The sequence below is a fragment of the Myxocyprinus asiaticus genome, chromosome 36 (genome assembly GCF_019703515.2).
Source record: "Myxocyprinus asiaticus isolate MX2 ecotype Aquarium Trade chromosome 36, UBuf_Myxa_2, whole genome shotgun sequence".
Taxonomy (NCBI): Eukaryota; Metazoa; Chordata; class Actinopteri; order Cypriniformes; family Catostomidae; genus Myxocyprinus; species Myxocyprinus asiaticus.
Window position 1 is genome coordinate 37,890,038 of NC_059379.1, and position 12,744 is coordinate 37,902,781.

Below are 12,744 nucleotides of genomic sequence, written 5' to 3' on the forward strand. Positions count from 1 at the left end.
ACAACAACAAAAAACATTATTCTGCCCCAGCATCCTGTCTTTGGTCTGGGACAGGCCAGAGAATCTCGTCAACATCACAGGCTATATTGGCCCTAGCCAGGCAGGGGGGGTAAAATCCTCTTGCATGCCTGATCCACCCCTGGCACACATCAATTGAAATGTCTAGGCAGGCTTCTTCCATGGCCTGGAGGAGGTGAACACGGATGTGAGTTTCTCGGTCATACACTTTCCACCGCCATGCCGAAAAAACTCCTCTATTGGGTTTAGAAAGGGAGAGTATGCAGGCAGAAAGATGTTGGAAAACCTCGGGTTATTGGTAAACCAGTCACAAACCAGAGTAGCGCAATGGAAGCTGACATTATCCCAAACAACAACGTAGCGAGGCTCCTCTGGTTGTGGTGGCTCCCTCAGTCATACCATGGACAAGGACATGGTCAACTAGAGTGGCACGAGACTCATCCGAGACTGCTTGTCTCCTTGCCCTTGCTCTTCCTCTTCCTTGTTGTCATCCTCCTCCTCCTCCTCCTCCTCCTCCTCCTCCTCTTCTTCCTCTCCAGTGTCCTGGACCTCTTCCTTCACGTCTCTCTGGATCCATTGTTCCAAAACTGAATAAACTGACTCGGGCCCATTTATCTACCTATTGAAGGTTAGGATTGGTGTGTGATCAATTTTGACTCTGACTTAAGTGAACAATATTGAATGCTAGTGCTTTCTAAATGACCACATGGTGTAGGTAGGCAATGAGAAATGAAGGGATTTGTGTGTAGAGTTTTGCAGTGACAGTTCAACAAATCTGACTCATGTGTCAAAACAGGGGAATAGTGTTTATAGTTTAGGGAAATGGGTGTGCTTTTTGATAAATGGCATTATGGTTTTGAAATTTTAGTTCAAAAGACTAGTTATATTGTTTACACAATTGAGAAACTGTAATACACTAGTATAAATACTAATTTTATATTCCAACAAACACAGCACTACATCTCTGCCTGTACCACTGGAGAAAAAAAAAAAAAAAAAAAAAAAAATCACATAATACAGGCAAAACAGTGATCAATGTTTTAATAACACTACACACATTTTTGTTTTTTTGGTAAATTCTTGTGGCATTGCACAACATAACTTGCTGTGGTAATCCTGTCATTCAGCTCTGTTCAGATATTTTGTTAATACCCTACAAAAACAAAATACCACAGACTGCATCTTATGGTAATTTCTTGCGATATTGTACAACAGAAAGTGCTATGGTAATCCCGTCATAATCGGATTTGTTCAAATGTTTTATGGTACATTTTTGTTGTTTCTGTGGCCAAATTGTCCCTATTGTTTGGCAAAATGTCTACATTTTCCTTTAAGTTTAAACACTTTACAAGCTTTAAATACAACAAAAATCTGTAAATACAGCAAAAATAAATAAACTGAAATCCACTGAAAACAGGTTTGCACCCCTTTTGTCATTTGTAATGTTTATAGCATGCTTTGTGGTAAAATTTACTGGCATTTATTTGGATCAAAAGTGCTTTTAATGAATATCAGTTCATATCAACGACTACAACAACTGCAGGCACCACTTATTTCAGTGTACTTTTCTCACATAAACTAGTTGTTCGGCTGTTCTTGCTCTGTATGTTCCTGGTCATATACCAACAAGAGGTATTTTTGTGCTTTTGTTCTTATAAAATTGTTGCATTTTTCCGCCCCAGTCGAAGAAGTTAAACAGAGGGCTGCGTCATTAAGGTCACAGTATTCCAGGCTTCTGAAGCCACAGCCAAGTGGCAGCGGTGGCAAATATTTAACAACCAAACAATGCTGGCTCCTGGACCATTTGGAGTCCTTAAGGAGACATTACACTCCAAGGCCCAGTGAAAGTATTTTGAAAGTAAGATGGTGTTAATAGCACCATAAAAGCAAACTCCACTGATCTGACTAAAATCAATAAATCATACAATAAAAACACAATATGCACATTTGAGCAGCCTCTTCTTCCTCTGAACTTTGACATAGGAAGTTCTTTCCCACAACTTTTTTTTTCTTCAAAATACAAGTTAACATTCTAAAAAATTCTAAAAGATTTAAGGTGCAGCATGTAAGATTCAGAAACACGTTATTAATGACACCTGTGGCCGTTAAGTGAACTGCAGCCAGCTACCTGTTGCTCGTGCTCGCGCACACACTCCATAGGGACTCGAGCATTGACCAAAACAATGACGTAACGTACAAAGAGACTGAACGTGATTCCCCAACATCATGGTGACAGATGAGATAGCATAATTAAAATTACACAGTTATGATTGTTTTACTACAAACTTTGAGACTGTATATTATATTTGACACTCCAGTGCTGGAACAGGGTTAAAACAAAGTGTGGATATAGGTCTGACTATGCGAGACTGTAGTTTGAAGTAATCACTTTTCTTTGCATGATACATTGACTGCATTTATACAACAGCCTAGGTTGGCATTAGCTAGCTAGCCAGCTTTATCAATAGCTGTTAGCTAAATTTGGTGGATGACAGTAGCTGTTTATAAAATAGACTGTACATTATAAATGTTGACAATTCAATATTGATGTGATTCCATCACAACTGTCATTTTGATATATCGATGCACGATTGTTTTATAATAATAGATTGTATATATTTTCTGTATAACCAAGTTATGTTACACTAATGAATGGAGCTTTTTGCATTATCTTGAACATTGTCTAGCATTCATTTCATGTGTTATTGTAGTTTACCTTGCTGAATAATTACAGATTAAAATTGATTATGACTGTGCAGGCAAGATCAATTTAGCTGAAGTTACACAGATCAATCCTTATGGCACTATATTTCACATGCTTTCCAATTATGTAAGCTTACCTGTCCAATAAGAAGAACGCCAAATCAGGGTCGGTTTTGATCCCCAAAACCGAACGAAGTTCCCTCCAGGAATCAAATGCCCTGCCGATGTTCACTCTAGTTTTCACTCGACCACGATCATGTTCCCACTTAACCAGATGGGATTCAGTTGATAAATGTTTTTAGTTTTTTTTTGGCTTACTCCGAGTTTGTGTAGCAGTCAGTGTTGTGCTGGGAGCTGGACGTTTGCTGGGTTCCATGTCTAAGATAACGTTTACCTAGTGTTGCAGTTTGTTGTCGCTGTTGAATAGCGGAAGAGAAGCACTGAGGCAAGGCTCTCGGGAGCGTGCATAAAAGTCACATCCTTTGGATTTTCCCGGCAAAAGCGACCCGCTCCCTTCGCATGAAAATCAGTCTACAGGCTTTAATAGGCAACCTAGGAAGTCCGGGAAGGACTCATTTTTTTAAGTAGCATTACAAGCAAAAAAGTAGCATTACACATTGGCAAAAAAAGGCGAATATTACATGAAAATTGTTACATATTGCACCTTTACCATTCAAAACAAAATGCTTTTGTTTTGCTTTTTTACACACTGGTTAGGCCTTGCCCTAATGCTTGATCTGAGAAGATAATAAATAAATAAATATATAAATAAAAAACGCAAAAAACTAAAAACAGTAAATGTCATACAAGTTGTGTACCAGATTAAGGGGACAATGGTTTTTTCCAAATTATTGCCAAATTTAACTAAATATTTTAAAAAATGTGTTTAAAAATATCATAGACTATTTAGCAGAGGTGAGCCTCTATTCATATGAATGGGAGAAACTGGAACGCCCAACCAAGGAGCTCTAGCGCCCAACGGTCAGTGGATGTAGAAAGGAAGTCCCCCCTTACAGGTGAAAGATCCAATCACAGGGAGGTCACGCGACACCATGCAAGAAGCAGACGTGTTAGCGACGAGCTCTGCGCACTTTGCTAAATTTAATTATTTTCATGTTATAATCCGGTGAAATTTGATACACCCAGTTACACATTTGCTCTTTGAGGCAAAACATGGCTAAGAAGTCAAAATCCTCGGGCTCTGGAGACATTAAAAGACACTTACGTGTTCATGATGAAAGCCCCGACAGGTCTACAGACCAGGGACTCGATTTGGATGGCGCGGCGGGAGAGGTGATCCAGCGTCATTTGTCCAACATGTCGGTGATATTGACAAATTCTTGCTGACATGGAGGATCTCGCTGTAATACGTCGATGGAAATAGAATTCTCTGAATTAGTTACAAGAGTGACTGATGTTGAGAGATGAATCGATTGTCTGGAATCTTCAGAGAGGGAATTAACAGCTAATCCGCCCGCGACCAAAGTTGATTTGGAACATCTCCTTGAAAAGCTTGAAGATCTTGTGAATAGAAGCCACAGGAATAACGTTTGAATTGTTGGAATTCCTGAGCATGAGGAGGGCAGAGATATGGTGAAATTCCTAGACGAGTTTTTCCCCGAGTTTGCTCGACATAACAGGCCACAAGCTGGAAATCAAGCGAGCTCACAGAGTCCCTGCTCACAGATTTGCTGAGGGAGAAAGGCCCCGATCGATTCTGGCCAGATTTCTGAGATCATTCAATAAAGATCTTGTGATGTACCAGGCGAGGAGCAAAGGGAAGCTTTCTTGGAAGAACCATAATATTTTCTTGTTCCCGTACTTTGCGAGTTCGACAAGAGAGAAAAGCAATCGGTTCAAGGAATGTAAGAAACTCTTACATCAGCGAAAGATCACATTTGCTCTGATGTTTCCGGCCAAACTGAGAATAGAAACGAAGGAGTATTTACATGTCCCAATCAGGCAATGTCTTTTATTGAATCAGTGGGTGAGTAAACCATTGGGTGTTTCTCATGTGAGTGGGTCGACTCGCTGTACTTACTCTGGCTTTTGAGGAAGCTGGGCGTCATTTTGGTTTCTTTTTGCGTTGGCTCCGCCGTGCGGCTGGAGCTTGTTTTGTGAATAACACTTTTCCTTAAAGAAACATTTGCATTGAAGTTCCCGGCCAGTTTGAGAGTGGACACTACGGATGACTGCAAAATATCTACATGCTCACACAAAGGATGACTTTTATAAAGTTGACGGATTGTGCAAGTCATGGTATATACTTTTTAGCGGCCTCCGAGTGAACTGACTCGACTATCCGAGGAACCGGGATGCCAGTTTTGTTTCTTTTTGTGTTGGTTCCGCCTAGCGGCTGGAGCTTGTTCTATTGAGTAACACTCCTTTGGAACAGCTGTGGATTATTCTGTTCGTTCTTCGTGCTTACTCCTCCTGCTGGCTGGAGTTTGCTTTGAGTATTTTTATGGGACTTTGGAATGATTACGTCATCCTCTGAACTCATAACAGCCAGCTCACTGAACATATCTGAACAGTTTTATATCAGCTGGAATTTGTTTTGTGGAAGATCACACCTTTGAGACAGTTCTGTGAATTAATCTACACATTCTTTGCGTTCATTCTTCCTATTGGCTGGGGTTTATTTTACAAAGTATTTTCTGTTATGTAATTTTGCCTCACAAATTTGTGAGGCAAAATTGAGCAATCAGATGGCAAAGATGTCGTGGGGGCTCATGGGCGTTCATGGACCTTTTGAGTTTAGAGGGATTATCGCCGGTTGGCTCCGTCATGCGTGGGGTTAATGCGCACGTTTTTCTTTTTTCTGTTTGTTTTGTTCGGGGGAAGTTCAGGGTTTGATTGTTTCACTAATGGGGAATGTGGTCTGTATAATTTTGTTTTTGACACACAATTTATTTTTTTCTACTATATCAAAATACAAATGTTAATATGAGTGGATTGTCTCTCTCCACATGGAATGTGAATGGGTTGGGGCACCCCATAAAAAGGAGGAAGGTTATTGCTTTTCTTAAACGTAAGAAATATGATATAGTGTTTCTTCAAAAACACATCTTTCCCCACAGGAAGCTGAAAAATTTGGGAAGATATGGGGTGGACATATGTTTTTTTTTTTTTTAGTGCTGGCTCATGTAAGAGCAAGGGAGTCATTATATTGATTAATAAACATCTACAATTCAAATGACTCAAACAGATTAAAGATAAATTAGGTAGAGTCATTGTTTTAGCTGAAATTCAAGGGCAAAGGTTGATTTTGGCTAATATTTACACACCTAACGTTGATGATCAGGGCTTTTTTATAGATCTTGAAGGGATGTTGCAGGCTGCTGGCACCCCTCATGATATAATATTGGGAGGGGAATTTAATCTTTTGATGGACTCAGTTCTTGATCACAGTGAAGCAAAAATGTGTAAACCTCCTAGAGCAACATTGACGCTTCACAGGATGTGAAAAATCTTGGTCTTACGGATATTTGGAGACTTTTGAACCCATCTGGTAGGGACTATACATTTTTCTCATCAGTCCATAAGATTTATTCTAGAATAGTTTTTGTTTTTGTATCCAAATCCCTCATTTCATCTGTTGTTGATTGCTCAATTGGAAACATCCTAGTCTCAGATCATGCCCTGGTGAGTTTAGAGGTGTTGCCATATACAGAGAAAAAGAAATCATATAGTTGGCGCCTTAATGTGTCCCTTTTGCAAAATCCCGATTGCCAACAAATGTTAAAGACTGAAATCAATGTTTATATGGAGAACAACTGGTCCTCAGTATCCTCTGTGGGTGTGGCTTGGGAGGCACTTACAGTATGCCTCATTCATCAAAAAATCCAAAGCACGAGAACTCGTGAGTTGGAAGAGAATATTAAAAGTGCAGAGGCAGAGCTGAAGCGCCATATGTCAGCTGATGGCCTCAGAGAATTGACCCAATCGAAATGTAGATATAATACTATTTTGTTGCAGAAAGTGGAGTTTTGGTTATTCAGAGCACATACTTTGAGTCGGGTGACAAAGCAGGGAAGCTTTTGGCTAGATATATAAAGCAGAGAGAGTCTCTTGCTATCATTCCCTCAGTGAAATCTGCTGGTGGTGAAATTTTTACCTCAGCCATTGATATTAATAATGCCTTTAAATAATGCCTTTAATCTTGATCTTTATAGCTCCACGTCTTTGTCTACTGATGAAGATATTAGAAACTTTGTGGAACCATTAGATCTTCCTAAACTGATGATTGTGCAAAAAAAAAAAAAAAAACCTCTCGATTCTGCGCTAACCTTGGAGGAGCTTGACTAGGTAATTAAATCCCTACCTACTGGCAAGTCTCCGGGGACAGATGGTTTTGCCGCAGAATTTTTTAGATCTTATGCTACAGAACTGGCTCCACTTTTGTTAGAAGTTTATACTGAATCATTAAAGAATGGAAAGCTTCCTCCAACTATGACACAATCACGGATCAGTCTGATTCTTAAAAAGGACAAAGATCCAAGTGAGTGTAAAAGTTACCATCCAATCTCCCTGATCCAACTAGATGTAAAAATATTGTCAAAAATGTTGGCTAACCAATTAAGTAAGGTTATGACATCTCTTATACATATAGATCAGGTGGGGTTTATTCAGGGCCGTAGCTCTTCTGATAACATCAGGCGTCTCATCAATATCATGTGGTCAGTAGCGAATGATCAATCTCCGGTCGCTGCCATATCACTTTACACCAAAAAAGGCATTTGATATGGTAGAATGGGATTATCTTTTTAAGATTTTGGAAATGTATGGGTTCGGGAGTACATTTATTGGTTGGATTAAGTCACTTTATAGATACCCTGTAGCAGCGGTACAAACAAATGGATTAATCTCCGATTATTTTACTCTGGATAGGGGCACTCAGCAGGGCTGCCCTCTTACCCCTTTATTGTTCTGTCTTGCCCTGGAACCATTAGCAGCCGCGATAAGGGGGGAGGATGATTTTCCAGGGGTGGTGGCGGGAGGTGTGGCGCATAAGCTTCTGCTTCACGCAGATGATATTTTATTATTTGTCTCTGAACCTACTAGATCTATGCCTTGCCTCCACAGAATTATTAATTCCTTTTCCAAGTTCTCAGGATACAAAGTTAATTGATCTAAAACCAAAGCTTTGGCTCTGACAGCATACTGTCCAGTAACAGCTTTCCAGCCGGGTGCCTTCCAATGGCCCAAACAGGGCATTAAGTATTTGGGGATTTTATTCCCAGCAAATTTGTCTGATTTAGTTAGTGTTAATTTTGACCCTTTAATAAAAAAAGATTCGAGCGATGTGGACAGGTGGGCTTCATTACATTTATCAATGATTGGGAAGGTTAATGTTATTAAAATGAATTGTATTCCAAACTTTAACTACCTGCTACAGTCTCTCCCTGTAGATGTCCCCCTTTGTTATTTCAAGCATTTTGATAGCATAGCGAAGTCCTTCATTTGGAATGGTAAACGTCCCAGACTGCATTTTAATAAGTTACATAGGCCGACAGACAAAGGAGGGCTAGGCCTACCCAAAATTTTGTTTCATTACTATGCTTTCAGTCTCAGACATTTGGCTCATTGGTCACTTCCACCTGAGAGAGCCCCTCCCTGGTTTGTTATTGAACAGGCAGTTCTTGCCCCTATTCCACCATTACAAAGCATCTCTATCAAACTAATCGGAAAAGTTACGTTACACCCCTTTATTTCACTTATTTAAATGTTGCCTCGAGCATATGGCAGAACCCAAGATTATGTATTGGCAAGTCCCCTTTCTGCTGGCCAAAGTTGATTGTGAGGGGGGTTGCTACATTCGGTGACCTATATGAAAGTGGAGTGTTGAGATCATTTGAAAACTTGGTCCAACATTTTGGGATCCCCAGACCTCAGTTTTATAGATATTTACAATTACGACACCTGCTTTGTACTATTTTTGGGAGTAGCACACACACCCCTAAGGAGGCAGATGCTGTGGGAGAGGTTATTGCGGCTTTTGGAAAAGGTCATGAGGCATCAGTGTACTACTCCCTGTTAATTCAGAGTCTGGGGGATGGAGCTTTAACTTCTATTAAGAGATTATGGGAGAAAGATTTGAACTTGGTATTGGAGGATGGAGTGTGGACTAAGATTCTGAAAAATGTCAAGTCTGAATCAAGAGATGCAAAGGTTTGCCTTATGCAATTTAAGATTTTACAAAGATTTTATTGGACACTCTCTAGATTATAAAGGCTTGGTCTTAAAGACGCACGCACCTGCTGGCGATGCCAATCAGAAGTTGGAGACACAATCCATGTTTTTTGGGGATGTGTTAAGATCCAAGATTTTTGGTTAAAGATTCAGAATTATTTGCGTGACATTCTGGGCACTCAAATTTTACTTTGCCCCAGACTTTGCATTTTGGGCGATGGGGAAGTTATAAATTCGGGGGACAAATATATAAAAAAATTGGGTTCTGACTGGCGTGATGATTGGTAGACAAATTATTTTAAGAGGATGGAAGTCAGATGGCGCACCACCATTTCTGGAGTGGTGTGCGGAGATGGGGAGGGTGGTGGCTTATGAGAAGATGATAGATGGAAGGCTGGGGGACATATTTTTCAGGAAGTGGGGGTAGGTATTTGGCAGTTTTGAAGGACTCTAGGGGAAGGGATGAAGAGGGAGACATTTAGTTTAATTATGCATATTTATTATATATTTTATTTTTTATTTATCAGTGATTGACGGTCCCAGATGACGCATCTACTGCTTCTCTCATTCATGGGCCTCAGTAGCCTAATGTTATTATCCTGGTCACATGATTGCAGTAACCAGACTCATGGTTTACTGTTCAGGGGAATCTTAAAAATCTAAATATACAATTTTTTTTGCCAGGTTGGACTAAAGCGTTACATATTAATCAATATACAAATCAACCAAAAGCCAATGTCACAGATGATCAGAATAGACATAAACATACATAATAAAGATAAGAGATAAGTCTGAGAAACATACCTGGCAGTAGTAATGACACACAGCAATTGTGTGGGAGACCTGACTACAGATTCTCCCAGAACTTTTTGCCAGTTCTCATAATCAAGACCAGAATGCTAATTACATCAAATGGAGACAATCAACTTTTCAACTGGAATTTGGAATTGAATGGAATCCAGTTACTCAGGAGGTCACACCTTCCTGAGTATTGGTAATAATTTGCAATGACAACCCAAGGAAGACACACCCAGCAGAGACATAATTTCTTTAAATCCTAAAATCTTTATGACGAAGTCCAGTATTATTAATCATTTTCATCTACTAACACAAATCATGACTAATATTAACAGTGATTGTGTCAGAACACACTTCTTCCAGTAGATTTTGAAAAATAAAATGCATTTATTGAAACATGAAAAAATGTAATCCAAAACATTCCTAAATTCAAATTACACTTCAAACGAAATGAAAATAAGATCATAAATGAAGTGGTAAAAAAAAAAAAATAAAAAATATCATACCAAATCCAAACATTTTACTCTCTTTAAGTTGTTCCACCAACCTCTTTTGCCGTGACTTAAAATCACTCTACGAAAACTGGTGGAAATATAATTTGTTGTTCCACATTATTTTTTAGATGAACTTCATTACCACCTGCTGGTTGAATCTCCGAGCTGCAAATGTAGGAACTGAATTTAGACTTTGCACTGAAAACAGATGTGGTTATGTCTTAGCACAATGACCTATTTCTTATGAAAATAGCAACTTGTGCTTTGCGCCATTTCATTTAAATACAGTACACCCACAGTTTGCATGCATACTCCCACAGATAGCACAAACACAGCCACCCACGCCCACTTGTGCTGGCACAAAAATTTGAATTAGCACTTAGAATTACCGCTCTCATGCAAATTGGATAAGACGTAGCGCATAGTCATTGCACGTAGCGCTACGCTTTGCATGCTCACGAGATTAGAGCCCCATATCTAAAATGATGATCAAAAATGGATTGGAACCCTAGTCTAAATTCATGATCTATTATGCTTTGAGTCAAATTAAAATTATCAATGGAGACAGATTTAGTCTAAACTAACCATATAGTTTAAGACGTTACAACTACGACCGCGCCAGAAAAGAGGAACACATGCCAATCTTCGGTACTCCATAGGATTCTGTCTTTGGCCCAGTGGGGTGGCCTTCCTTACAATCCCAAAAGTTAAACTGTATGGCCAGATATTGGAACAAGTATCAGTGATGATATAACTAGGAATATGGATGGAATAAGTCTAGGTTGACTTTTGGAATGCATGTTTGGAAGCAGTTAACTAACTGCAAAAATAAATAAAAAGGCATAAATATACAGTATTTAATGTTTGGGTGTAGTTGAGTGGAGTACTGTGCATTAATTAGGTCTTCTTTGGATTATGGGAGCATGGTCTATGGGTCTGCAGCACTAAATACAATTTGAAAGATTGAAGCAGTGCAGACAAAAGCTTTAAAAGATTAATTCACCTAAAAATGAAAAATCTCATTTACTCACCCTCATGCCACCTAAGATGTGTATGACTTTCTTCTGCAGAACACAAATTATGATTTTTAGAAGAATATCTCAGCTCTGTATGTCCATACAATGCGAGTGAATGGTGGCCAGGCTTTTGAAGCTCCAAAAACAGATCAAGTCAGCATAAACAAAATCCTTCAAACTCCAGTGGTTAAACCAATGTCTTCTGAAGAGATCCAGTTGGTTTTGGGTTAAAACAGACCAGAATGTAACTCCTTTTTCACTGTACATCTTGACAGCAGTTTCCTTGGAGCTCTTGATTCAAAGGTTGATTACAATTCAGATAGCATCTAGCGCTCTGCACATACATCAAACACTAGGAAGTGTTATCGAGCTTGAAATCATGATTGCGCCTAGAGACTGCAATGGCAAGATGTACAGTGAAAAAGGAGTTATATTTTGGTCTGTTCCGACCCAAAACCAACTGGATCGCTTTAGAAAACATTGATTAAATCACTGGAGTCTTATGTACAGTATTACCTTTATGCTGACTTTCCTTTTTGGAGCTTCAAATACCTACCCACCATTCACTGCATTGTGAGGACCTACAGACAGGTACGGATTAACCACCGGGCTGATTGGGCCATTGCCCATGGGCCACTAAACCCAAAGGGCCCGAGCTCTAAATCAGTTATTTATTTATTAGATACCTATTACAAATCCACGTAAATGTCAGCCTTATGTGAATTACCATTAGTTCCGCCGAATGCGTGCTGGACTACAGCAGCGCGAGCACAGACACTCAAGTGCATGCTCAGGCAGTCTGCTTCTCACAGGTGCGGCGCATTTATTTGAAGGACTACAGAGAACAGTGTCTGATTTACAAAACGCTTCCAAACACAAAGATAAGGTGCAGTTTACCCTGGCTCTGTACAAAGCTGATGGTTTAAATTCATATAAGCGACAGAATTCATGCAACAGTATGGAGGAAAGTCCTGCACACATTTAATGTTTAAAGATAAAGAGAGAGGTGCCTTAATACCCTAAATATGTGCACGGTAAACTTTTGTAATATTTTGTTAACCGCGAGAGTACACGAACGGTTATTGTGTAACTTGTCGGGAGTCGGGAATAAAGAACGTTTATCATCATGCATGCGTCAAACACCATCTCACATTAGCAGGGGATAAAGTGCACAGTGAGATATGAGCCTAAATAGCACAATACATAGATCTTCATATGGAAAAAAGAAAAAAAAACACATTAAATTTGAACAAAAATAATCTGTCACAGCCTGCAACATAGTAGGCCTATTCTTAGAGGCTAAATGGAAAATGAGTATTTCTGCCCGGGCAGGTTCACTTTCCATGAGGCAGCGAACGATACGGTTTATAAACCTCTTCTGGTGTACCAGCCATGGGCCTCTCAGTTCTTAATCTGTCCTTGCTTAGAGTTGAAATATTCTTCCAAAAAAAAAAAAAAAAAAAAAAAAAAAAAAAATTCTTCATTTGTGTTCTGCAGAAGAAAGACATCCATACACATCTGGG